The sequence below is a fragment of the Dasypus novemcinctus genome, chromosome 12 (genome assembly GCF_030445035.2).
Source record: "Dasypus novemcinctus isolate mDasNov1 chromosome 12, mDasNov1.1.hap2, whole genome shotgun sequence".
Classification (NCBI taxonomy): Eukaryota; Metazoa; Chordata; class Mammalia; order Cingulata; family Dasypodidae; genus Dasypus; species Dasypus novemcinctus.
Genome location: NC_080684.1, coordinates 52,772,645 through 52,798,562, shown reverse-complemented (window position 1 = coordinate 52,798,562; position 25,918 = coordinate 52,772,645). Strand labels below are relative to the sequence as shown.

General features: G+C 39.0%; 1 protein-coding gene and 1 long non-coding RNA gene across 4 annotated transcripts in view; one reads left to right on the top strand and one right to left on the bottom strand.

Annotated features, from left to right (window-relative positions):
- The window catches only part of PTPRR (protein tyrosine phosphatase receptor type R), a 292,671-nt gene that overhangs the window by 95,413 nt on the left and 171,340 nt on the right, over positions 1-25,918 (top strand). The gene's annotated exons all lie outside the window — the stretch shown is intronic.
- LOC131280618 (uncharacterized) lies at positions 458-5,234 on the bottom strand. The gene is made up of 3 exons (XR_009188282.2): positions 5,154-5,234; positions 4,076-4,118; positions 458-544 (listed from the first exon to the last, which is right to left on the bottom strand). It is a non-coding gene; the product is annotated as an uncharacterized lncRNA (long non-coding RNA).

The window sequence follows — 25,918 nt, the reverse complement described above, 5'->3', positions numbered from 1 at the left end:
CTACCGTATTCTGTATTTAAATGGTTACCTTCCCAGCCAACCAAACAACCTGGAATCCCAAATAGGTTCTTCTCTTCCATTCCTAACTAGTTTCAACCAATTATCTGTGACATGAATCATCTTTACACTGATAGCATCTGAGAGTTTTATCCTTTGTCAAAATTCACTAGGAAAAAATGACATCAGCAGGTTTTATGTTTTAGTGTTATTGACCGATAAAGTAGCTAACACTTAGGCTATATATTTATTGGATCTACTTAAACAGATTAGATTTCTTTGAGACCAAATCCATATTAAGCAGTCAAAATGCCATCTCATTCATGAGAACATATCTGTCCCACTGTAGGATTAGGAGTGACTGGGTGAACCCCTAAGGATATCACCCTCAATGCATTACTTACTTTTTATATCTTTTAGAGCCTTTGTTGGTATCTTGAAATTTTTGTTTGTTTGCTTATCGGTTTTGTAAAACAACTCTGAGCAAATGAGGTCCAGTCTCCAGGATCCAAGTAAAGAAGAGACAAGTCCAGGTCAATAGCTTTTTCTGCAGTGATCAGAAAAAGACGTATATAATTTAAATTTATGGTGGGGAAATCATAGTAATTTCACCAAATTAGTGTCTTACTTTCCACACTGCTATGACAAATACCACATCATGGGTTAGTTTAAACAACAGGAATTTATTGTCTCATGGTTTTGAGGCTTCAAAGTTTGCTTTACACCCCGGGGTCAATAGCATTCTGGCTGACCAGCAGAATCTTCAAGGTTCCTTGGCTTATCTTCTTGTTGGCATCTCCTTTCCCTTCCAGGTTCTACTGACTGCTGGCTTCCTGCTTGCAGCTCTTCCCCTTGGTTTTCTCTCTGTAAGGCCTCCAGTAATAGGATTAAGACCCGTCCTGATTCAGCTGGCCACACCTTAACTTAAAATAACCTCTTCAAGATGACTTCTCTTTTTTTTTTTCTATCTGGTTGCGTATTTGTCTTTTTTAGTTCATCGCTTTACCAGGCAGGGGTCTGCACCTCTCCATGCAGATTTGGGATTCGGTTTTTCTATTTTTTACCAGGACATCCTGGGGATTGAGCCTGGGTCCTCCACATGGTAAATGGGAGCTCAGTTGCTTGAGCCACAGTCAGTTCCCCAAAATGACTTCTTTATAATGGCTTCACATTCACAGGAATGGGATTAAAATTAAGAACATATTTTTTTCTTGGGTACATAATTCAACCTTCCAAACCAGAAGGATAATTATTTTCAATCAAACCAACTGATTTGTGCTTATGAAGACAGCAAAATGGCCTCAGCAGCAAGAAATATAAGAAAAGGAAAAACATTTAAGAGATTATGTAGCCCAGCCTCCTCATTTAACTGATTGAAAGTCACATCTAGAGACAGGAGATAATTTTCAAGTGGGGAAGCCCAAACTGCCACCAGGTGTGGATGCTCAATGCAATGCACTTGCACAGGACCTTGAATTTCTAATGGACCTACATTTATACCCATATCTCCTCTTGGCTTTCTGCCTTTTTAAAAAATATATATAGCTTGTGACCCATTATATTATGGTTCCATTGTTCCCATCAGACTGGTATCAAAGTATTATTTATACCTTTACATGCCTTAAATATTTAAAATATTAGAAAACAAAGAGTCTAGTGATTATGTATGTATTACTTGGTAATGCTACCTAGAGGTTGGGATCAGAATGATGAATAAGCCAGACATAATCTCTAAGAGTGTGTACATTGTGAATTTATAACTGGGGAATGCAAACCAGTCTACAAGAAAAGCTTCTCTCTTGATGTAACAGCTAATGTGAAACCTGAAGAGTGAATAGGAGCCAGGCAGAGTGGGAATGGGAGTATGAGTACAGAGAGATTTCAGGTTGAGGAGACAGTGTGTATTAAGGTGCTGAGGCAGCAAGGAATGTGCATTTTCAAGGACAGTGTGGGTTGACCATAGTAATCATTCTGGGAGATAGACAGAAGAGGAGGATGGAGTGGTCGGAAAGGGTTAGATCTCATAAGGTGATGTTGATCATGTTAAGGTTTTGGACTTTACTCCAAAAGCAATTTTTTGGTGGTTTATGGTAATATATCTCATTTCCATAGAAGTGCAACAAAATTGTCCAACCCTCCCAGAGAGGGTCAGGAAAACCCTCACATAAGATGTACCATTTGAATTGAGACATGAAGGACAAGCAGGTGGTCTCCAAGAGGAATAATGAAGCAAGGGCATGCCATTCAGAGAAGAAACATGGTACTGAGACACTGTAAGAACACAACTGGAATGAGACTTGTTCCCAGTACTTGGGCAGAGGAAAAGGAGAGATGAGTCTGCACTGGTAGACAGGGATCAATTTATATATATCATTAAGGGTGTGTGGATTGTATTCTGCCAGTGATGGGAAACCACTGAAGTCTTCTAAGCAAATGAGTGACAAGATCCTGTTTGAGTATTAGCACAGTCATTTTCCAGTGATGTGGAAATAAAGTCGGAGACAGGCATACCAGTATTGAAATAGTTAACATTATTCTAGCTATGGAAGAAACAGCAGTTTTTGAAGAAAAGAAATGCCTTCCCTGTTCAACTTTTCATTCTCATCACTTAAATTCTAGTGGTTTGGAGAACTCAATCAGGTGGTCTCTCTATTAGATGGTAACAAAAAACCAATTTGAGAAAATGGACCAGTTTTATATTTTGCACTGATCAGTTGACCTGATCAGCCTGAAAAGATTGAACAAAGGAGATATTCAAGTAGCAAAACTGTTAGTAAGGTGACCTGAGGAATTTGGGGATGTGCGATGGCAGATGGCTCAGAATTTTATCATTCAATGGGGCTTTGTCATCAAGAATATGGAGCAAAAGCCTACTGGCCAATTAAGAAAAAATAAAGGTCATATAAGTAAAGTGTAAATAGATTTATCTTTACAAATAAGTTTCAAAAGTAGTATATGATTACCATATTCTAAAGGCCATTAAGTTCCTATGAAAGAACTGCCAATTCCTACAAAAACAGCAAGGAGTTCTCTGGTACCCCAGTGTAAAGTCATAATCTACAGCTAACCACAGCCCAAGCCTCAGGAGATTATGTCTGTGGCAAGTGGTGAGGTTTCAGTCCCCCCAGTGTGTTGGTCTGGATTCAGAAGTCAATAACCGCTTGAATGTCTAGAAAGCCTGCTGATGGAGTCCCAGCCAAAATCATTGTACATTCTGTTCCAAATGCAATAAAAAGCCTAGCTGCAGCTGCTTTTTCAAGAATTGCCTGTGACCGAATGAGTAGCCCAAGGAAAGTTTGAAGTTTCTTTTTGTATTCAATATACACCACCGGGGGCCTCTTCATGGGCCATTATAGATGCCACATTCAGTTCCATCAGATTGCCACAAGCAAGGTGAGCCTGCCACAGGTTAGCTTAGATTGCTACGTGTAAGCAGGGGCAGCATTGGTCTTACCCACCCTTTGAGCCTTTTTGTGGGATTCAAGTCTCTGAGGTTGCTTAATGAGGGAAGTGAGAGTCCTAGCACACATCATCATCCTCTATTGCCCACCTTAAAGGTGGTTGCTCTCCAGCTCTTGCTCCCAACCTTTTTCTTGTCTCACTCTACACTCCCTTAACTTCCAGCACTGCCTTTGCACTGACGTCTCTCAAGCAATTACCTCCAACCCATCTGGATATCTCACAGGCAATCATGGAGAAAAAACTTCTCAAAAATTGAACTCATCACCTCCACTCATTCCCCCCACCCACCAGCTCACCCTGCCCGTTCCTGCCCTTATATGTCTAGTCTAGTGAATGACACGAGTCAGCACTCACCACCCACTTTTCCAAACTAAAAATCTGGGTGGTAATCCTCAATACTTCCTTCTCCCTCACTACCACATCAAATCAATCACCGCATCCTGCTTGTTCTACTTCCTGCTTACCTCTCAAGTTTGTCCTCCTCTGCATCCCACCAGTTTGGTCCTCCACGTCTTACCCTGGACTATTGAGCTACCCCTTCCAACTCCTATCCCAACCCCAGTTTCCTCTTCCACATCCATCATTTTAACCACCCCAATATAAATGTGAATCTAACCTTGTCATATAACGGCTTCAGTCCTTAGATAGAGTCTCATCACCTACAAGATAAAGCGCAAGTTACTTTCCAGCCCTATTTCCCACTCTTCCCTACAGTGTACTCCCTACCCCATCACATTAAATGACTTGAATCTCTCCAAATGTGTTATGTTCTGGAATATCTTTCTTTAATAATTTTTTTAAAATTTTGAGATAACATTTAAAAATCAGAAGATTTCAATTTTTAGAAAGCTGAATTTTGAATTTCTCCTGAAAAATCAGATTTAGTGGCATAGAATCTGCTTCCCACACAGCAACAAATGGCCAGTGCTTCACAGCAGCTACTTTCTATGGATAGAATGTTGACCCTCCAGTTCTCATCATTCAAATATCTATCAAACCCAGCCTATTTCATTTACATTATTTTTCTGGTCGCTATTGGCATTTGAGTTCGCAACCCCTGACCTACAGAAATGTGTCAGCTGCAAAATCATTTACCAGTAAATCACAGAGTTTCCAGCATATGGACCAGTTGGAACACTGTGGCGTAAATGAACAGTGCTGCTTTCATAAGCAAGAAATTCTGCCCTGTTATGGTGAACTATTCAGGCATTGGGAGTAAACAATTTGGGGGGATAAGGCTGTATCTATTTTGGTCTTATAGAAAAGCACTAAACCCGGGAAAGAGATTTTGTTTCAGAGTGTGAATAGTAAGCCTAAACATGTTGGTGAGCAAGAATAGAATTCTATCTGTTAAAGAATAGGATTTAACAGAATTAGGAGAACCCTTCGGGTTGAGTTTAAATGTTAAGATCTATTTTGGCACACATTCTGACCTTAAGAAAGACTAAGATATCCAAAAGGAGCAATGAGGTAGGTCAGAGACTATAAATAGGACTTGAAGTAAGAAATTCTTTCTTAGGAAATGAGAAAGTTTCATGTGGCTACATGCAGGTGAGTCAAAAGGCAGGCCTTACGTGACAGCGTGCAATCTGCCCTCCAGGAACTCACTCTTTAGAATACCAGCCAAAAATGAAAACTGTATCACTTGTGTGGGCTGCTCTATGTTTTAGGATTTGTAACAACAGAATACATACCACAGAATGAAGCCAGAGCATTCCACGACTGATTGGAGGGACTGGAAGATGGATTTCCTCTGATTAAGTCTCCTCCACGTGTGGGTTCAAAGAATCACTTCTCGCTTTTCCCACAGCATGGCTCCCTGTTTGTATAGAATTCCAAAACGATATTTAAAAAGATTTAATTGTGCCTTTTTCTAAGTTACTGATTGATGATTGTGACTATTAGTATTTTGAGACTGTTGGGTCCAAAATAATGAAGTAGTAGCTCCTGGTGATTTACCAATGAAATGCTGCTTTGGCATTGGTGTTGCTCCAAGCTGCTAAAGCTTAAAAAATCAACAAAAACTGTTTGAGCAACTATGGTAGACAGTATTATTGTTTACATATATTCTTTTCCCTTCCCTGGGAGAATATTGATGGCAGACTTTGTCATATGACGTGCTCTGGCCAATAAAATGACATTTGTCATTTCAAGGCAGAAGCTTTGAAAACAAATAACTAACTGTATACTCTTTCCGTTGCCTCTGAGATTAAAGAAGCATGGTAAGATGGAGCATCCGTCAGTTTGGGTTTCTCAAAAGACTACCATGACAGAATGCTTTTTGCACCTCAGGTGCATGAGTAAGAAATAATGCTTTATTGTTAAGTTCTGGAAAGTTTGAGATTGTTAGTTACCTTCACATAACCTAACCTATTTTAACTAATACATACCCACAGGTATGTATGGTTGCTATAACCACCAGAGAACTCTACTACATTATAATCTTTTAACCTCAGGATCTGATGTTGTCCTGAAGAATGCACCTTTTTCCTGTTTTATGTCTTCGAAGGTTCCATTTGTAGTTCAAGTCTTGCTGTTCCCTTAGAGGTAATACAGGGCAGGAGAATGAGCACTGGATTTGTAGCCAAACCCTGAGATCAAGGGCCAGGTCTCCCACCGTCTAACTTTGTGATCTTCAGCAAATCAACCAATCAATATGAGTATCAATGTTTTTATTTGTTAAAACTGGAGGAATAATATAGTATCTCTCCAACCTCCCCCAATGTTGCTCTTATGAAGCAATGTATAAAGTTTAATACCAAGGTAGAAAGCCATTTTGATATCTTAATGTTTAATGGGCAGGCCTGACTACCCTGAACCTGTGAAACCATCAACCAGCACATTGCTAGACTGACAGGTTTGACAACAAAAGTCAGGGGTCTTTAGAAGCTCGGTTCTGTGAGCAGGATATCTAGGTCCTCAACTGGTATATCCTAACTAGAAAGAGCACTTTTCAGCCCAAAAGAGTCGTTCAGAGAAAAGATACCTGATGACAATATTTCTTGGCTTATCAAGAAACATATTTTCTTATGCCAAATAATATCACAATAGTCTTTGCCCTGCAAGGTCTCAGAGAGAAAGGCTTAGACCTGACCATAAATACATACAGATTTCTAAGTTTAAAAGTCAGAAATAAAGCATTGTCATCGCACACAGTAGTTTGTGAAAAAACTGAGGATTTCTCAGGGTAAAGTAGGGGAATTGTCAGTTAGAAGATCCTTCTCTACCATTCTTTCTCAAGTAAGCTCCTACTCAATCTTCCTTATAGAAAATCTTATTTGACAGCACAGTATGGTTTAGATTCCATCCTTCCTTCCTTCATCAGGTATTTATTGAGTGTCTATTATGTGCTAATCACTGTTCTAGGTACTACAATGTGAAATATACAAGTCCTTGCCCTTTGGACCTTATATGTTGGAGGAAAGCTAATGTTCTGTGCTTCAATAATTCCTTACACATGTCTTGGTGTAGTATATTCATCTGTTTAGGCTATAAATTTCTTGAAGGCAGGAAACATAACTTATTAGACTTTGTATCTCCAGTATCTTGCCTGGTGCCTGGAATATAGATGTTCAATGAATGTTTCTTTACAATGAGTAAATATCAGGAATTAGAAGAGTTGGCTTTCACTTTCAAATCCCCCCAAAAAATGAGAGCTAAAGGATTTACTCACACTAACATTCATTGGTTCATTTTGTGGACATATATAGTGAGATTAATATTGCCTTAGGTACTGCTCCACATTTGCTGACAGACTCAAAGGAGATCTAAGTTTGAATAAATTTAGAAACTAACCACATTCTTCCAACTGATAAATATTGGTATGAAGTACTTTGAACACACACACAGTACGTGTAAGAAAGAAGTACATACTGAGAAATAATCACAGTGTGGTCAAAGGTAAGCATGGGATGTTGTCATGTGAGAAATCAGTCCACCTTAATACAAGACTGGTTTCTCTGTGTTGTGGAAATATGCAAAGAAAAATGAAACCAAAATGCATACAATCTCTCTTTTCATTTGAAGATGTTTTCTTTCCCCAAAAGAGGTCCACTGAGACCTAATCCTTGAATATTTCAGTAGTGTGTGTAGCAAACTATATGTAGAATGAGAAATGTATTTTCTCAGTAAAGCAATCTAGTTGAGGAACTGATAAGGCAAGTAAGAGGAGAAGTGCCAGAGAAGGCAGCGGATCAAATGAGCAAGGAAAAGAATGTGGCAATAGGAAAGGTCTTGTCAGTGATATCACACTCCAGGCTACTCCTCATTTCTAAAAGATATTGTATACCTTACTCTAATTCTTTACCAAAGTAGATGAGGCATGCCTTTATTTATTCATTTGGCACACAAATATTTATTAGATGCCTACTGTTTATTTATTAGGCACGCACTTTGTGCAAGGCACTATTCTGGGGGCTCAACAAACATGGATCCTGCCCTCCAGTAGCTTACATTCTGGTGGGTTAAAACAATCAGTGACTAACTACATAAAGAAACAAGATGATTATAGATCATGATAAATGCATTGAAGATGATATTAGAGTTTCATGCCCAAGAAAGTGTCTGGGGAAGGGTAGTGCTGGTTTAGGCAGGGCTGTAGGAGAAGGCATTTTGGAGGAGTTGACATTTGAAGCCTGTCATGAAAAGCTTCCAGGAAAGAGCATTCCAGGCAGAGGGAAAAGAGGCCTGAGATAGGAAAGAGTTTCATGTATTCACAAAACAGAAAGAAAATCAAGGGAAGCAGACTTGGCCCAATGGATAGGGCATCCACCTACCACATAGGAGGTCTGTGGTTCATACCCAGAGCCTCCTGACTCATGTGACAAGCTAGCCCAGGCACAGGGCTGATGCGCGCAAGGAGTGCCATGCCACGCAGGGGTGCCCCCCGCATAGGGGAGCCCCACGCACAAGGAGTGTGCCCCGTAAGGAGAGCCGCCCAGTGGGAAAGAAAGTGCAGCCTGCCCAGGAATGGTGCCGCACACAGAGAGAGCGAACACAGCAAGATGACGCAACGAAAAGAAATACAGATTCCTGGTGCCTCTGATAAGGATAGAAGTGGTCACAGAACACACAGCGAATGGACATAGAGAACAGAAAACTGGGGGCAGCGGGGAAGGGCAGAAATAAATAAAAAATAAATCTTTAAAAAAAAGAAAGAAAGAAAGAAGACCAATACAGGAAGGCAGTAATTAGAGGTGGAGATAGTAGAGATCAGATCCTATAGGACCTTGAGAGTTGTGGCAAGAGTTTTAAGATCTTCTTCTGGACTTCTGAAAGTCACTGGAACCTTTAGGCATATGATTGACATGATCTGCAGCCAAGAACTAGTGGACTTAGTAAATGTTTTACAATCACACATATCCCTGAATATTTATCACATCAATTTATGGTGACTTGATTCTCAAACCAAAAATCAGGATACATGAATTGACAAGTTTTGGTGTGCTTATGTGATTGATAGGACAGAATATTTCAAATCACAACTTTTTTGGGGGAAACCTAAGATGAATGCCTAGCCTGTCTCTATTGTGCCTAGACTTATATCTTGCTGTGGGAAATAAAAAGATGCATAGCTGTATTTGGTTTATAGAAGGTGTTTCCTAAGTGCTATTAATTAAATAAAAAATTTCATGGAGTTCCCAAACAGAGGAATCAGGGAGCAGATGACTTCCTAGCACAAGTTGTCAGTGTTAGCACACTGGGGTGTGAGGAGATGCGTGAGTGCTCAACCTTCCCACTCTCTTCTCACCTTCCCCATTATCACTACACCTGATAAAATATCCCCATTGCTTCTCACTCCTTCTCTCCCTCACCCTTTTAGCATTTGCACCTCATGCCTTCTCTCCCACACCCTATTAACACTATTCCATTTCCCCATTAATTGGAGGAAAGGTGTTACCAAAATTTCCACTTTCTTTTAATAACAGTCTAGGATTTCGATAACACTGACATTTCTCTCACTCTCGTACTTCTTCCTTCTCACTTTCTTTCCTCTTTTCCCTCTCCCTCTCTCTCCCAACTATTCTTTTCCCATAGAGATTCACTCAGGGCTGCAAAAAGACACAGAATAAAAATGTTTAAAATCCACTCTGATAAGGAAACACTATTTATAAAGAAGGAGATTGGGAAACGGACTTGGCCCAGTGGTTAGGGCGTCCGTCTACCACATGGGAGGTCCGCGGTTCAAACCCCGGGCCTCCTTGACCTGTGTGCAGCTGGCCCATGTGCAGCACTGATGCGCGCAAGGAGTGCCATGCCACGCAGGGGTGTCCCCCGCGTGGGGGAGCCCCACGCACAAGGAGTGCACCCCGTAAGGAGAGCTGCCCAGCACTAAAGAAAGTGCAGCCTGCCCAGGAATGGTGCCACACACACTTCCCGTGCCGCTGACGACAACAGAAGCAGACAAAGAAACAAGACGCAGCAAATAGACACAGAGAACAGACAACCGGGGGAGGGGAGGAATTAAATAAATAAATAAATCTTTTTTTAAAAAAAAGGAGATTGATGATCAATATATTTAAATCAGGGGATATATGATTAGAAGCACTCAAAATAATCAATAAAAAGAGTGTATGATATGTTCTTTACCCTGAAAATAGCTGAGATGGCTAAATGCCAGCTATGTGACAATTATGTGGGCTTACACTGATATTTTATATCCGTCATTTTGCCCTCCCACCATTGACTGAGTAGCTTTTCTGTACTAGGCAGAGTGCTTGATGTTAAGAGAAATAAAGCAGGCAGAGAGCACTCCCTTCTCTCCAGAAACAAATATCCAACCGTGCAAATGAGACCCCAAAAGGAACCAGAGTGCAAGAGAGACAGTAACAAGGGCTGCTAATACAGAGGCATGCTTTTCCATGGTAGAACTGAGGAATGAGGGGGTAATTCCAACAGGGGCCTTGGCCTCCTAGAGGAGAAGGGATTCAAGAAAAGATCAAGTGATACCCTCTCTAGCTGCTTTACAGCATCCCCAGGTCTCTCTTCTCCATTAGCACCATGCCGTGGGCCATTCGCAGTTGAAGTGCTGAGTAGCATCTTCTGCCTCTGTAGAATTATGACGGTTGTGTATTTGAAATTGGGCACCCTTGGTGCAACCTCACGTTTGTGTGGGCACTCGGGGAACCAAGCTGTCTGGATGTTAATCCTGCCTCTGCTACTTACTCTCCAGATGAATTTAGGTAAGTAACCTAACCTTTCTACTCAGTTCCCTTGACTGCAAAGTGGAATAATAATGTTGTCTACCTACAAGGCTTGTTGGAAGAAGTAAATGTAGGAAAGCACTTAGAAAAGTCCATGAAAATTTAGGCATCTAATGATAGTGATTATAGACCGTGGCCCATTTTCAAAACTTTGTGAGAATCCTCTTTGTTCCATCCTGAAGCAAACTGATACCATTTCATCTTTACTCTTACACAATCACCACCTTATGGCAGCAAAGCCAAATGTTTGCAACCAAGTCCCTGCTTTCTCACACTAGGAGGAAGAGGAAAACATTAAAGCCCAGCAGTCGATGTCACCAACTACACTATGTCTCCTTCCAGGCCAGGCAACTGCTAAGATGAGGGTCACCCAAGAAAATGAAGATTTGTCATAAATATATATGGTATAATATTTTACACGTGTCTAATAATGCTCAAATATGGTTTTAATGGGTTTCACAGTAGCTTTTAGCCATTATAGTTTTTTGATGGAGATACTACAATTTATTGTATGGTCACACTTTTTAAACATTTCTAGGTGTTATCATACTCAAAAATTATGTATTCCTTCAGTTGAAATTCACCACCAATATGACCACATAGGCATTTGAGCTAGGGCCCACAGGTCGAATGCCATGTCCAACTCATGACAAGACTACTGGGGGAGCCTCTCTCTAGCCAGCCCTGCCCTCACTGCCTCTCTCAGCTGCTGTCCGGCTTTGCCTTTCAGCCCGTGAGAACTCTGTGTGGTCTCACCTCTCCCCAGCAAGGACCTGGCCCCTGGACCAGCAGCCACCACCTCCCTTCGCTGAGGCCACGCCTTGTTCTTTCCTGGAGAACCCAACCATTATTCCTGCCTACCGTGGGAACTGTAGGGAGAGAGATGAAGCTCCAAGCTAAGCACAGAGAGTTAGGAAGGAAATGTAGTAAGTTCAAGGATTATAAACAAAACAACAAAACATAAAATAAACACAGGGCACTGTCTAGAGGAAGTTGCCAATTATTCTGCCACTGGGTCAGAACTAGGTTCAGAGCAGTTTTTCTACTAATCACTTTGTCTAGTTACTATGAGATAAAATAGTCAGCTAGATTCGATGCTTTGAATTTAACTTGACCGAGATTGATAGCAATGTCCCGGTTTCCAGATGCCTGTCATTTCCATCACTGCTCTGCCTTGCCTGTGAGTCAATTTTGGGCTGTACTTCAGTAATTTATCATTCTTTTCTTCCATTGTTATAATTGCATAAAATTATATGCAAGTTAAACAGTACCTCTTCAGGTCCCTTCTCTTTCTAACTCATTTAAAGATAGTCTTAAACTTCTGGGTAATCCTATATTATCCGCCATGTTGTTTCAAAAAAGGAGAGAGGGGGAAAAAAAACTGTGTGTGTGTGTTTACTTGGTGTAGCTAGGGGAAAGGCAAAGGAAAGAAAAGTTAAGAAAAAAGGAAGTAAGCCCAGAAAGTTTGTTTTACTTGAATTTTATTTTATTTGGCTAAATAGGGGAAAGGGATTGTACCCAAGATAAAAATACACCCACACAAAGCTGGTCTAAAGAAGGAGTCAAGCCCCGCGACCTTAATTTTATTAACATTATGCTAATGCTAATGAATTAAGAGATGAGAGAACCTTTCAAGCAATGCCCTTTTCCTTAGTGACAATTTTCTAAAGGCTAAAAAGAGCATTTTGAAATGTATTTTTTTGGAGACTATTGACAACCTTGCCATGGTATTGATGGATGGAGTCATTTAATTTCCTGCCTCTGTTTTCATTCAGACCGTCTCTAGAAGGTGGGAGGAGTTATTTTTATAAATGTCTTTGTGAACTGGGAGGGAAGAGGGACCACAGGCTGTCATCTAATTGCATGCAGAATTCTGGCATCTCTTGTTTTCCCTTGGCGGTTTCCCCACCATGGGTCTGATACCAGAGACACAAAATTATGAATAAACATGTAATTGGCTCAACCTCTGTACTGTATGACACATGTTTTTCATGAACATTAAAATTCATTTTTCTAAATTTGAGAAAAATTAAACTTGGGTTCTGCCATTAATTTCCACTTGTCTTCCTCCTGGCAGCATGGATTGTTTATTTCCCTAATATAGAAATGAATAACTCATATTTGTGTGCTTTGCAAACGCCATCCATTTTCTAGGGAAACCTTTACTGTCTTTAACATTCATTTGTGTGGACTCCAATTGATAAATTCAATTTGTTCAAGTTTTATGCCACTTTCTGTCACATTCTACCCCTCCCATGCGTTCTATTCTTACAAACTGACCTTCATAGGTTGAAGTGTCACCTCCTCAGAGCAGTCTTTCCTTTGTATCTCTTGCTGTGTCCAGCACCATGTCTTGTATTCACTGGTGCTCAATAAATGCTTAAGTGAGCATTTCCTGGAATGTTAAGACTCATTTCTCTATCAGTGTTTGAAATTCTACACTTAAACCAAGGAAATCAAATATGTCAACACAACATATTTTCCTAGCTTAATAAATACTCTCTACTACAAAAGAGGATTTTGTTTCAACCCCATAGCATGTCCTACAAGGCCCTTCTTGGTCTGAACTCCTGACTCCTCCAGATTCCTCGTGTACTACTCTCCTCTCACGAGGAAACTTCGGTCACACTTGCCTTTGCACTAGTTCTCAAGCACATCAAACCTATACCTGTGGCAGAATCAAGGCATTAGAAGGAGTGATTGCTTTCAGGACATCCTGAATTTATATGGACAATGTTGTAAAATATATCTGTTGAAAGATGTAAATCTCCTTTCTCAGGTGACATGGTACTATGTGGACAACAACCTGTTTTGTTTTGTTTCTTAATCAAACTCTTGAACTGGCCTTTCCTTGGAGCCACTTTTCTCAGTCTCTTGAACCTGACTGTGTACCAAAACACTAGACTTCAGTATGTCTAATGGTTAGTGGGTTTTTTTTAACTTTTATTTGCATTTATTTTATGCTGAAGTTATCCCCAAGCCATACATTTTTGTTTCTTCTGCGGTATCTTTTCTTTCTGTGGAGCCTCCTCTTCCAGTATAGGAACAATGTGTTCTTTTGCAGTCAGGATCATCTCAATTGTGGCATGGGGAACTGATACATGGGTTAATCTGACATTGAGCTCTCGAAGTAGAGCAGTGTATTTTGGGGGCTTTGTTTACCTGGATGTGTTCAATGACCAGGAAATCTACAGCTAAACCCTTAAGTTCAGCATTACTTTTTGCATTTTTAAGCACGTACAATAAAAATTCAGCACTCCTTTTGGGCCACCAACGCTGTAGCCAGCTCCACTGTTTGACCTGGGCACACCTCCCAATGCCACCGCTATACTGACTGAACGGCACACGTTGCTGCTGCAAAGTGACATATTTCAGATACTTGGTGACTTTTCAAATATGCATACCTTTGGGCATTTTCTTGGGTGTTCTTAAAACGAACACAAAAGTGTGAACCTCTTGATCTGCATGATTTTGGGGGTTTTCTGGGTCAAGTGAATAGCAAATCATTTTCAGAGATCACTTCGGGTTGCTTTCTTTTTTTGTCTTTATTTTTTTAATGTTATATTAAAAAAATATGAGGTCCCCATATACCCCCTGCCCCCTCACCCCACTCCTCCCCCCATAACAACCTCTTCCATCATCATGAGACATTCATTGCATTTGGTGAATACATCTCTGAGCACTGCTTCACCTGATGGTCAATGGTCCACATCATAGTCGGGCTGCTTTCTAATGGTTAGTTTTGAGCAAGTAATCCATCATGGTTTAAATTGTAGATGTCAAGCATTATTGTGAATATGTTCATAGAAGTACTCACTCCATCATAAAGTCATGGCTTGCAGCCAGTTTGCTTCCATAGAAGCTGTTCCATTTCTCATTTCAAGCTATTTTTACTTTTCTTTGTCCCAAACATAAATATAATCTTTTTAAATTAATTTTTTTGCTTAAGATTTCAAAAAATATTTGCTTTGTTCACATTACACAGCTATAGAGGGTCATAAATAAACCCAGAAGCAAAGGCTGATAAAATGCCACAAATATTATCCATAAAACTTCATTTCATATTCTTGTGTTAATCAAATCAGGCTTCATCAGTCTTTGAATTGATTTATAAAAATCAGACATTAAATCTTGAAGTTGGAAAATAAATTTTTATTTTTAAATATTTTAAAAAACAACATTGCTCTTTAAAGTATACTCTTATCTTTTTATTTTGGGGTTTTACATACAATTTTGTACATTTCTAATAGCATTTGAGGATAAATTGTCTATAGAGTTATGGTTTCCAAATGGTTTTGGTCACATGCCTAAGCAGTTAAAAAATTATTACATCCCTTAGTATATCTGTGCAAATTTATTTATATAATAAGTATTGTGGCATGGTAGTATTCTATGATTTTTATAAATCTTACCCAAAAGAAAATTATAAAGAACCAAATAAATATAAATACAAATACAATTTCTAAAGATTTCTTCCTTCACGCCGATAAATCATCTTGCACATTCCAAGAGTCCTCTTACTACTCTTTCCTTTAGCCAGTACTTAAGTTCAAGGCTGAAGTATTTTCTGCTTTATTTCCTATTTAGGGCTATGTTTTATTGTGTTAACTAATACTAAAGTATATAAACCTGTTTAAAGGTCATTTTTCTTAGCAAATTCTCATTCATTTTCATATTTGCATATATACCTATATAAAGGTCATTTTTTCTTGGCTTGTGCTCATTCATTTAATATTTGTTTTTAAATATTTGTACACCACTGCATGACTGTTACATTTATTACTTGTCATAAAGTTTTAGATAAGAAGCTTCAGAAAACATTTGTGCTAGAGATAAAGAATGATGAATTAAAGAGATGAATGAACAGAAAACTATTCTTACCATAAGCAATACCACCCACCTGTTGCTCCTTGAGAATGATTTCACACCTTAAGAAGATATGGATAACTCAAGAAAGAGCACTTCTTACAAGTTAGCTGAAATTTAACGTTCAGTGCAATTTGTGAAGAGGAAATGTGAGAAAAACAACTAAATTCTATGTAATTGTCTGTCAAACAATTGTAGAATTATTTCAGCCATAGCACTTGGAAGGTAACTAGATTATTATTTCTCTGAGGCAGGTTTAGTGTTCTTCATCTTAATGTGTCATCATGTGCTTTTACAGAAATAGGAGTTTGTTGACTGAATATTGATCAGATTCATGAATAAGTGAGTTTTCTACATCATTTTTCCAGCTTCAGTATAAATAATTTTGGCCAAAACTACCAATCTGAACTTCTTAGCATACACAAACTTCCTGAGGCTTTATGTTCTCTTTGAAGTTTCAGTTTTCAAAATGCCAAATCTGTCCCCCAGGGAGGAGGATATTTGTATTTCCCTTAAAATCCTTTCACTAATGGTAAATTCAATTATGACAATCTTTTTTATTTTTTTAAACTGTGTTTAGGTTGTGCTGTGTTATTGTTTTTCTTCATGTTTTTTCTACTTTGGGTTAATTGAAATTATTGGATCAGTGGTTGTCTAGTTTATATTAAACTTGGAAATTTTTCATCAAATATTTCTTTAAATGTTTTCTCTGATTCCCTCCTTAGAGGTTTATTACATGTATATTAAGCTACGTGAAATTGTTCCACAGCTAAGTGAAACTGTTCCTTTTTTTCTATCTCTTTTCTCTGTATGTTTCACTTAGTTATGTTCTGTTGCTGTCTTCAAACTCACTAACCCATTCTTTTGTAGTGTCTAACCTCTTCACTATATTTTTCATTTTAGCCATTGTAGTTTTCAGCTCTAGAAGTTAGACTCAGATCTTTTTGATATCTTCTTAGAATGTTCTTGCTTTATTCTACTTTACTAATGATTTATATGAAGTGTAGCTGTAGTAACTGTTATACTGTCCTTGTCTACTAATTCTATCAACTGTGTCATTTCTGCATCTGTTTCTAATGTTTGATTTTTCTATGCTTTATGGGTTGTATTTTCCTGCTTATTTGTATACCTGGTAATAGTTTAATGAATACCAGATATTGGGTGCTGGATATTTTTTTATTCCTTTAAATATCATTGAACTTTGTTAAATTACTTTAAGTTTCCAAGTAGTTGGATTACTTAGAAACAGTTTGATTCTTTTAAGATTTGCTTTAAGCTTTGTAAGGCAGGTCTCCAGCAGTGTTTAATCTAGGGCAGAGGTCAACAAACATTAGCCTTTAGGCCAAATCCAGCCCACTCTCTGTGTCTATATGCCCCATGGATACTACTCAAATGGGCTAGCACTGTGAGCCAGAAGCTAAACTAGGCATTCCTCTCTACAAAGTTTAGGGTCCTAAAGACCACCCTCAGGTTCAATAATTCAAATAAATCACTAGAAGTTCTAACAGAAACCATTCAAGCTGTTATACTCACATAATGTACAGCGAGGGAAACGGACTTTGGCCCAGTGGTTAGGGCGTCCGTCTACCATATGGGAGGTCCGCGGTTCAAACCCCGGGCCTCCTTGACCCGTGTGGAGCTGGCCATGCGCAGTGCTGATGCGCGCAAGGAGTGCCGTGCCACGCAAGGGTGTCCCCCGCGTAGGGGGAGCCCCCACGCGCAAGGAGTGCGCCCATGAGGAGAGCCGCCCAGCGTGAAAAGAAAGTGCAGCCTGCCCAGGAATGGTGCCGCCCACACTTCCTGTGCCGCTGACGACAACAGAAGCGGACAAAGAAAGAAAAGCAGACAAAGAAACAAGACGCAGCAAATAGACACCAAGAACAGACAACCAGGGGAGGGGGGGGGATTAAATAAATAAATCTTTAAAAAAAAAAAAAAAATGTACAGCGAAAGGATTCCGATTAAAATCAGCCAAGGGAAGAAGTACATAGGGCAGGATCCTGGAAACATCAGGCACCAAATTTCCAGTTGTCTTCTCCCAGTGGAGTTGTACAGACAGTATGTATTACTACCAACAGTGATGTGTGAAAACACACAATAATGTATGACAATACATAATGATGTGTGACAATACACATGGTTGGAGTATTGTCAACCAGGGAAGCTTACCCAAGTCTTGATGTCCAGAGTTTTTTGGGGTGCTCAATCGTGTAGACGTAGCTGACCACTCATATGACTGACCTTAGTCTCCAGTCCCTCCAGAGGTTGAACTGATACAATGTGGCCTAGACCGCCCCCCACCATAAATCACATTATTAGCATGACCTATCTGTCAGGGCCCAAGGCCTCTAGGTAAACAAAATAACTTTATCAGGCAGGACATTCCAAGGGCCAAGAGCAAAGGCCAAATCCCTTGGGCAAGATTAATCCTTTACTGCACACTCTCCATTTCCAGAACCTGCCTCCTCTATTGGTGGCCATGCCTCATGACTGTCCAGGGCCCTCCTTGGTTGCCATCTACTGCCAACTGCAAGTTGGGTGCTCAACTGTTGGCAACTTTCAAGCATCAAGTGGTGGAATCTTAGTCTGGGAGCTAGAAACGTAGCAATATTAATCACCTCTAGACAGCTGCACAAGTCAAGATGTCTGGACTTTCTGGGAGGAAAGACAGGTGCACCAGAATTGGGGTAGCACTGAGCAGAGAGTGAAACTGACCAAAATGGCTACCCTCCCCTCTACCTATGAGTCAGATCTTCCCCACTTTGTCTGATTACGTTTATCCAATGAACATCTCCAGTGGGTAACAACTAGGCACAAAGCATGCCCCATGTGTGATGACCTTTGCCAGGCAAATGGGGGTAGGATGGATAGGATTTCTCTCATTATGTAAGTACCTACCAAATATCCTCAATTTCGTCTCAAAATCCACAAAGCCTAGTATATTTATTAATTGAAAATTGTGTGGAAAAGTTTGTGGACCCCTGATCTAGGACTAATTTTGTTCCACTACTGAAGCAATACTTTCTGCATATTCTACCTAGTACCCTGCATATTATAAGGTTTTTCCACTCAGACTGTTGGGAATAGGAACTATGCCCAGCCTTGTGTGAGCTCTGAGAAGTGTTCTGCCCTTTACTTTCTAGCATTTCCCCCACCTTAGGTAGTTTCCCTGAATGCAAGAGCTGGTCAGGATTCAGCGGAAGATTTGAAGGGAGCCCTGTACTGACTCTGAAGCAATTTCTCTCTCTCTCTCTCTCCTCTCTCTTTCTCTATAGTTCTCCCCACTCCATACATTATGCTTGCTCTCCATCTCTCTTGCTCTCTTTCTTTCTCTCTCTGGTACTCTGCCCTGTGAAATCTAGCTTCCTTGTTCTCCTGAATTCTGAACTCAGGGAGACCTCTGAGCTCTGTTTGAGTTCTCCCTCTCTCCAGACAGTGAGCTGAGGAACTGGTAGCAACCATTTCATTTGGTTTGTTGTCTCAGTGATCAATGAACTGTGCTGCCTGTTGTCCAATGTAGAGAAAACATCGTTTCATATATACTATCTGATTTTAGATTTGCTTAAGGCAGGAGGATAAATCAGTCCCTTTTACTCCATGATCCTTAAAGTAAAATTCCTGACTCCTCATATTTGAAAAAACAAAATATACATAGTATTTAAGATATTCACGGGTTAAGTACAAAGGAGATGGCAAATGGAATTTGATAGGGAATTGTCCAATAAATTTATTTCATTTTGACAGTAAAGTAAAATGTGCACCTTGAGGTAAGTAGAATTCTCAGAAACCTTCCCAATAGACCTATGGTGGCCCATAGTGAAATTGTCCTTTGTCTCCTAGAAGACTTTGCCAAGAATATACACTCTTCATTTTATTCTAAGATTTAAAAAAATAATAAATTGAATATCAACATTTTGTAAGGATATTAGGTCAAATATGTGGAATCTATTTACTAAATGCCCATGGGCAGCGTAATGTATTTATCTGCTTGGTCAAAAGAAAGTGAAAAGCTTGGTTCCTGATGCATATACAAAAAAAAGAAAAAAGAGTTAAGGCTGCATATATTACAGCAAAAGAGACTTGGCTAAAGCAATGATTCCCAACTCTGTTAATTGTGTCAGTCCAAAGTACAGCAAATTATGTCTGGGAGTACTGACATTATTTCCCCCAGATTCTAAAATTTACAATTAATTTGAAACCAACCATTGATTTTAGAAAAGAAGAATGTTTAAAGAATCAAGCAATTAAACTGGGAAATGACTTTATAACTCCAGAAATCAGGGGGAACAATTTTCCTATTGCTGATGCTATTCCATGAAATTTTCAATCTGACCATGATTTATGACAATAAAAATGCATCTGCAATTATGATTTAAAAACCATTTAGTTTTACTTTTAAGTATAAAAAAGAACTTTTCTGAAAATCATGTACTTCTTACCCAAGGATGATATCCTTGTGGCAGATAAACATACCAAACTGCTTTTCAAGCTACCAGCTGAGTTCAGCGTGACAGATTGCCAAGGGAAAAGAAAGATTATTTTCTTCTTGTCATTAATAGTTAATTGTTATTGCAGTTTCTCGGATGGGAGATGTTGGTTAGGGAAATCATATCCATCTTCTCAAAAAGAGCGACAATATTATTAGAGGTGATCGCATGGCAGCAAATGAACCTAATCCTTAGGGTATTAAGCAGAGTGGTCCTGTGGCTTTTTCTTCGTCTCCTCTTTAAAGTACTTTAGAGAATCATTCACTTTCACAAGTAGTTCATCTGCAATAATAAATCAATGCTTTCATGAAAGCTTTCATGCTCTGGAAAGGTTTGCACATGATACATCTCAGTAGCTTGCCTTTTGGGAGGTAATGTGAGTGTCAATGAAGTGTATCTTTTATCCATCCTACTGCTATGATCTCTTGTGAAATTATATTGGTATTTAGAACAGCACCTTGCAGTACTGTGGGTTAATCCTAACATCTCTGGGATATTTGGGCTTCCCTAATTGGGGAGAAGAGAAGAATGCTGACAAAGAAGATCAATTGGCAGAGAGGAAAGCAAATAAAATAGTAGAAAGATAAAAAGGTCACTTTGACAAACTCCATCAATTGGACAATGTACCTTTTAAGTCATTTTTGACTGAAAAAAAGTACACAGTAAGGCTAAAATGAAGTAATGTCTTAAAAACAGGAAACTCTTGATGTAAATAGTCAATGCACAATGAAATGATTGGAAGTTTTGTTTGTTTGTTGCTTTGGAATCTAGCAAAGACCCTACTTTATATGTTTTAGGCCTACATCTACTGGTTACAACTATTTGACCTTGGGCAAGTCATTGATCTGTCCACCCCTTCATCTGTATTTTCCTCATGGGCGTAGTAGACATGACAATGGAACCTTCTGCGTAGGGGTGTTGGGAGACTGTAGTGACCTAATAGTGTATGAATAGGGCTCAGTTAATGCTGGTGTTATTATTAATTGTCATAAATATTCAACACAATGTACATTTGACTCAGTAATATGGAAATATACAAGGAAAATGGCTTAGAGACCAGAATTGCCTTGGCTGACACGCAGTGAGACCAGCATCCCCCTAACAAGGTCGTTCCATTGGGGACATTTATTTAACTGCTATGACATTTGCAACATAGAGCATTTTTCCCCTCCAAAACCACAAAAGTATAATAGAAAAATGTATGTTTTAACTTACTGGATCAAGGAGACTATGAATATCATCCCTGTCTTTATTTTGTTTTGAAACATGCCTGTGTAATTTGGAGACATGTTTACCAAAATTCTGACATAAAATCCACATAAAATGGAGATAAAATCATATTTTGTATGTACCTATCAGTTTAGAATAATGTCCCATGTAATTGTTATTTCAGAAAGTGCCTCTCCTTGTCACATTTACATTGGTCGGAAAACTGTAGTTATGTCCATCAAGTGCAAGTATCTAACATATATGCCGAAAATACCCTTTTTCCTCTTAGCTTTTTAGTGATGTGAGGTTTCATTATAGTGAATCTTCTTCCTCTCCTGGGCTGCAGCATCACGAAGAAATCATAGTGATACCAGAGGGCGCATTGACTTTTTGTTAGCTGCAGTGGCACAGTCACTAAAATGTGTTACCCTTTAGAAGAAAAATCACTTAAGTCAGAACCTCGTTAATGTCAACAAGAGGTGCAGTCATGGAATTGTCAGAGTGCATTTCAAATAGGTTTGATTTTCTTACCTACAAGATCTTAAAGCTAATTGGCTCCAAGTGCTTTTCCTTCTGTAAAAGACAGAGATAAAATTATGCCGTTTTGTTATGGGAAAAGAAATACGTGAGGCACTGAGATTTCCATTGTCATTTTAAATGCTAGATACATTTCTCACCATGGCAATCTCACGCTAGTTGAGAAACTACTTGAATTCCAAACACATTTATGAGAGAAATGTTTTCTCAGTAAGCATTTCCAGGCAACCTTAGTTTTTGGTATGGATTTCATTTTATTATACATAAAAGCAAGTTTATTGCATTACTTCCGTATTCAAGAAAACGGTCTTTTAAAACTAATGGTCAAGTAATTTTCAAAAAAATTAGTTTCAGATGATCATTCTAAAAATGGCTAATGCATACTAACCCTTTACTATTAATTTTTGCACCTAGCTAAAAAATAAAGGGGAAAAGGCTTTATAGAAGTTATGGTGTTATACCTGTATTCTTAAAGACTGTTTTCAATAATACTATTTGATATTAGAAAACATATTGGACCATTCTACTACTTGGCATTGGATAACAAATCCTAGGGAATGTATGTGCTTTGAGTATTCCCTTTCAACTACATCAATTGCTTGTTAATTTTAAATGAAGCTTTAATTGGAACAGAACTACTGAAAATAACTTCAAGGTGGAGCCTTAGGATTTAAAGAACACAGCAGATGTCTACCTGAATGTATTTATAGTGGAATAATCCAAACAAGGAGGGTTAGGCTGTGAAACTCAATGATGTCACTGAGAAGTCCAGCTGTATTTATATGACAGTTGCTAGCTTGTTTACCTTTTCCTTGAGTGATATCTTACAAAAATAATATGCCTTCCATTCCAAAGTTCATCTAAATAAGGTGGAAATTGAGTCACTAATATTCTGAGTTCTGCTTTATCCAGATTAGATAAAATATCAACAAGAGAACATGTTTAAAAGAAAAGAATACCACAAAATATCTTTAAAATACAACATAAAATAGTGTTTATTTAGAGATTATGTTTAATTTCTTCTTCTCACTCTTAGTTTAACTGATCAAACTGATAGATGAAACCATATTTAATCAAGTAAGCATATGCTGAGGTCCTGTGCTAGGAGTTGGAGCAATAAAAGGCAAATCCAAGGATGAAGATTTTTGAAATCTTGCATCAAAAATTTTTAAATATATTGAATAGTTCATAATTTAGTGGTAAAGGTAGGTGACTAGATTCTATCTGGTAGAAATGCATGCAGCAGAAAGGAAAAGAAAATCCAAGTAACAATGGCTTATGCATGAAGAAATACAGATTCTCATGTGTAAGAAGTCTTTGGATGTACAACTCTGGACAGACACAGTAGTTAACAGTATCCCATCTCTTTGCTTTGTCATCCTTGATATACACCTGACTATGTATTTTCCACCTCATAATTACAAGATAGCTGCTATATCTCTGAGCATCATTTCAGTGTTCAAGGTAGGAAAAAGCAGGAAGAGTCAGAAAGCTCTCCTCTTATACCTGTCTCTTATATAAGGAAGCATAGTTACCCTAGTAAGTCCCCCACAGATATGTCAGAACTGTGCCACATGGCCATGCCTAACTGTAAGGAATGAGTATATAGCTTTTTCAAACCCTCTGTTGGGAAAAGGCAAGGAGAAAGAATAAACTTGAGGATTGCTGTTGGGTCAATCTCTCCACAATATCTCTTCATAGACGAACTACGATAAGGCAAAAAAAAATCAATTATAGTAGCAGAAAAGAGGACTTAATATCTGATTTGAGATAGGGCTATCATGGAAGTAGTACTTAGGTTAGAAATTTTTCAATGAAAAAATCTTTGAGAAGGGAAGTAGGGAGATATACAAAGCAATTCAGGACAAAATAAACAAAGGAAAGGCATGGGGGTATAAGGTGACATGGAATGCTTGGGGAATGAACAAATGGTAGTATGGCATGTCTGGACCTCAGGTTGTTTATAAATGTGCTGGTATGGAAGTTGTGTGCTGAGAATTTAAGCTACAAAGGGAGTTTGCAATTCATTTATAGAGTACCTTTTTGCTGTGCTAAACCATTTAACTTTCAAAAGCTTCCCAAAACCTACACAGTCATGTTCAGATTTCTTAGCCTGGCAATCAAGGCTCTTGATAATTTGGACCTAATCTGCCTTGATTGCTATATTCCTTTCTTCCACTATATCCCTTATATATGCTGATATCTTTGGTCAAACTGGATTATTTTCACTCCAAAAACTATACCATCTCTCTATATCTGAACGATGCTATGGAGTCTAATGAAATGTTCTCCTGATCTTGCTCCAAACTAACATTCTACCCATCATTCAAGGCTTATCCCAAAAGTCACCTTCATAGTGGAGTTGTCTTAAATCAACCTAACAGGATCTAGTCACGCTTTGTTGAACTCTAAGAATACTTTAACTACAATGGTCCTTTGCTGAGAAGGGTAAGCTAGGACAGATCCAAATTCTTGGTCTGGGTTCAAGAATGCTGACTCAGGACTCAGTTCCAGTTTGCTTTCATGTCAGATGCCTTCCAAACAGGCAGCCAAGCAGTGCAAGGATTAGGATGCAAGTGAGTGGGCATAGCTCCCCAGTGTCTCTCTAGTCCCTCGTGAAGACATCCTTGTAGTTGGTTGGTCAATTTAGTCCTATCGAAATAAGAAATCTACCAGATTGGAAGAGGCCAGAACCACAGGGTCAATGCCTTTTATACCTCTCAGCCAAAGTAGGCACCACATCAGCACTTCAGGGTCTGTCTATTACCAGGTAAATAATTTTTTGCTTTGCTGTAGTTATGATCCATGTTCTATTTCTGGCCAAACCCACACACAGTATCAAGCCATTTATTTTCTAATATACAGCTACTTATCTTTTAGAAATTGTGGGCTATTTTAGATTATTTTATGAATCCCTAAAAAAGAAAGGTTGTGTTTTTAAACTAATCTAATCCTGCAGGTGTGATACCCTTTGGTTGCATTAAATTTGGTTAAGATTACTAATCTTTGATTAGATTACTTGGTAAAATCACGTTAGGGCTTTTGATTAGACTAAGTCAATGAGGCATGAGCCTGCTTGGGTCTCTGCCCTCTAGCTGGGTCTGATATAGAAAGAGACACAGAGAGAGACAGACACAAACACAGAAAAAGAGAGCCACTATATTTTATCCTGGCTTGTGAGAGAAAGATTTTGCCCACACCTGAGCTGCAAGGAGAGAAGCCCCCAAGATGCTCAAAGAGCTGAGGCTCAGGGAGAGATGAATCATAAGCTTGACAGTTTGCAGTTGAGCTCAGGAAGAAAGCAGAGCCACCAAGAATGAGAGAGGAAATCCACAAAGACACAAGCCCCATGCCAGGCTTGCCTATAGTCTCAGAAAGGCAGAGACCTCAGCAGACGTCAGTGGCCGTCTTGCTTCACCATGTGGCAGCTGATTTTGGTGAGGAAGCATCCTTTATGGTGCCTTGAGTTGGACTTTTCATGGCCTTGGAAGTGCAAGCTTTTTTTCCAAATAAATCCCCCTTTTAAAACCCAACACATTTTTGGTACTTTGCATAGGCAGCCCTCAGCAAACTAAAATATACATAACGTAGTTGTTAAGATCATAGGCTCCAGAGTCAAACTGCTGAAGTTTAAATTTCAACTGTACCACTTCTAAGCTGGGTGATCTTGAGTAGTGAGCCCCAGTTGCTTCATCTGTACAATCGGGACAGTCATGCTATCAAGCCCAGTTGGTTGTTGTAAAGATTAAATGAGATTATCCATATGCACTCTCTAAACCATTGCCTCAAAATAGTTGATGTTGTTCATCGAATTTAGATAATTTTTGAGGGAAAAAACTACCTCATTCATATTTGTGTTTTCCCCATATGTGTACAGCACTATATGTACAATAAATATTTGAAGAACAAATGAATAACTAAATTACTTGATTTCTATATTTCCTGGCTCTAGAAATTAGAGCCACCACTGACACACGCTGTCAGTAAAAATTTAAAATTAGATGGGCTTAATCATCTCAAACTCAGAAAACCTTGGTCCCTTTCAAAGGCAGCCAGCTCCACACTAATAAACTACTAGTGAAAGTGCATGTTTCACAGACTCTCTGAAGACAATTGGTCTGAGTGTCAGAAGTCCCTCAAAATTATATATTTTGACCC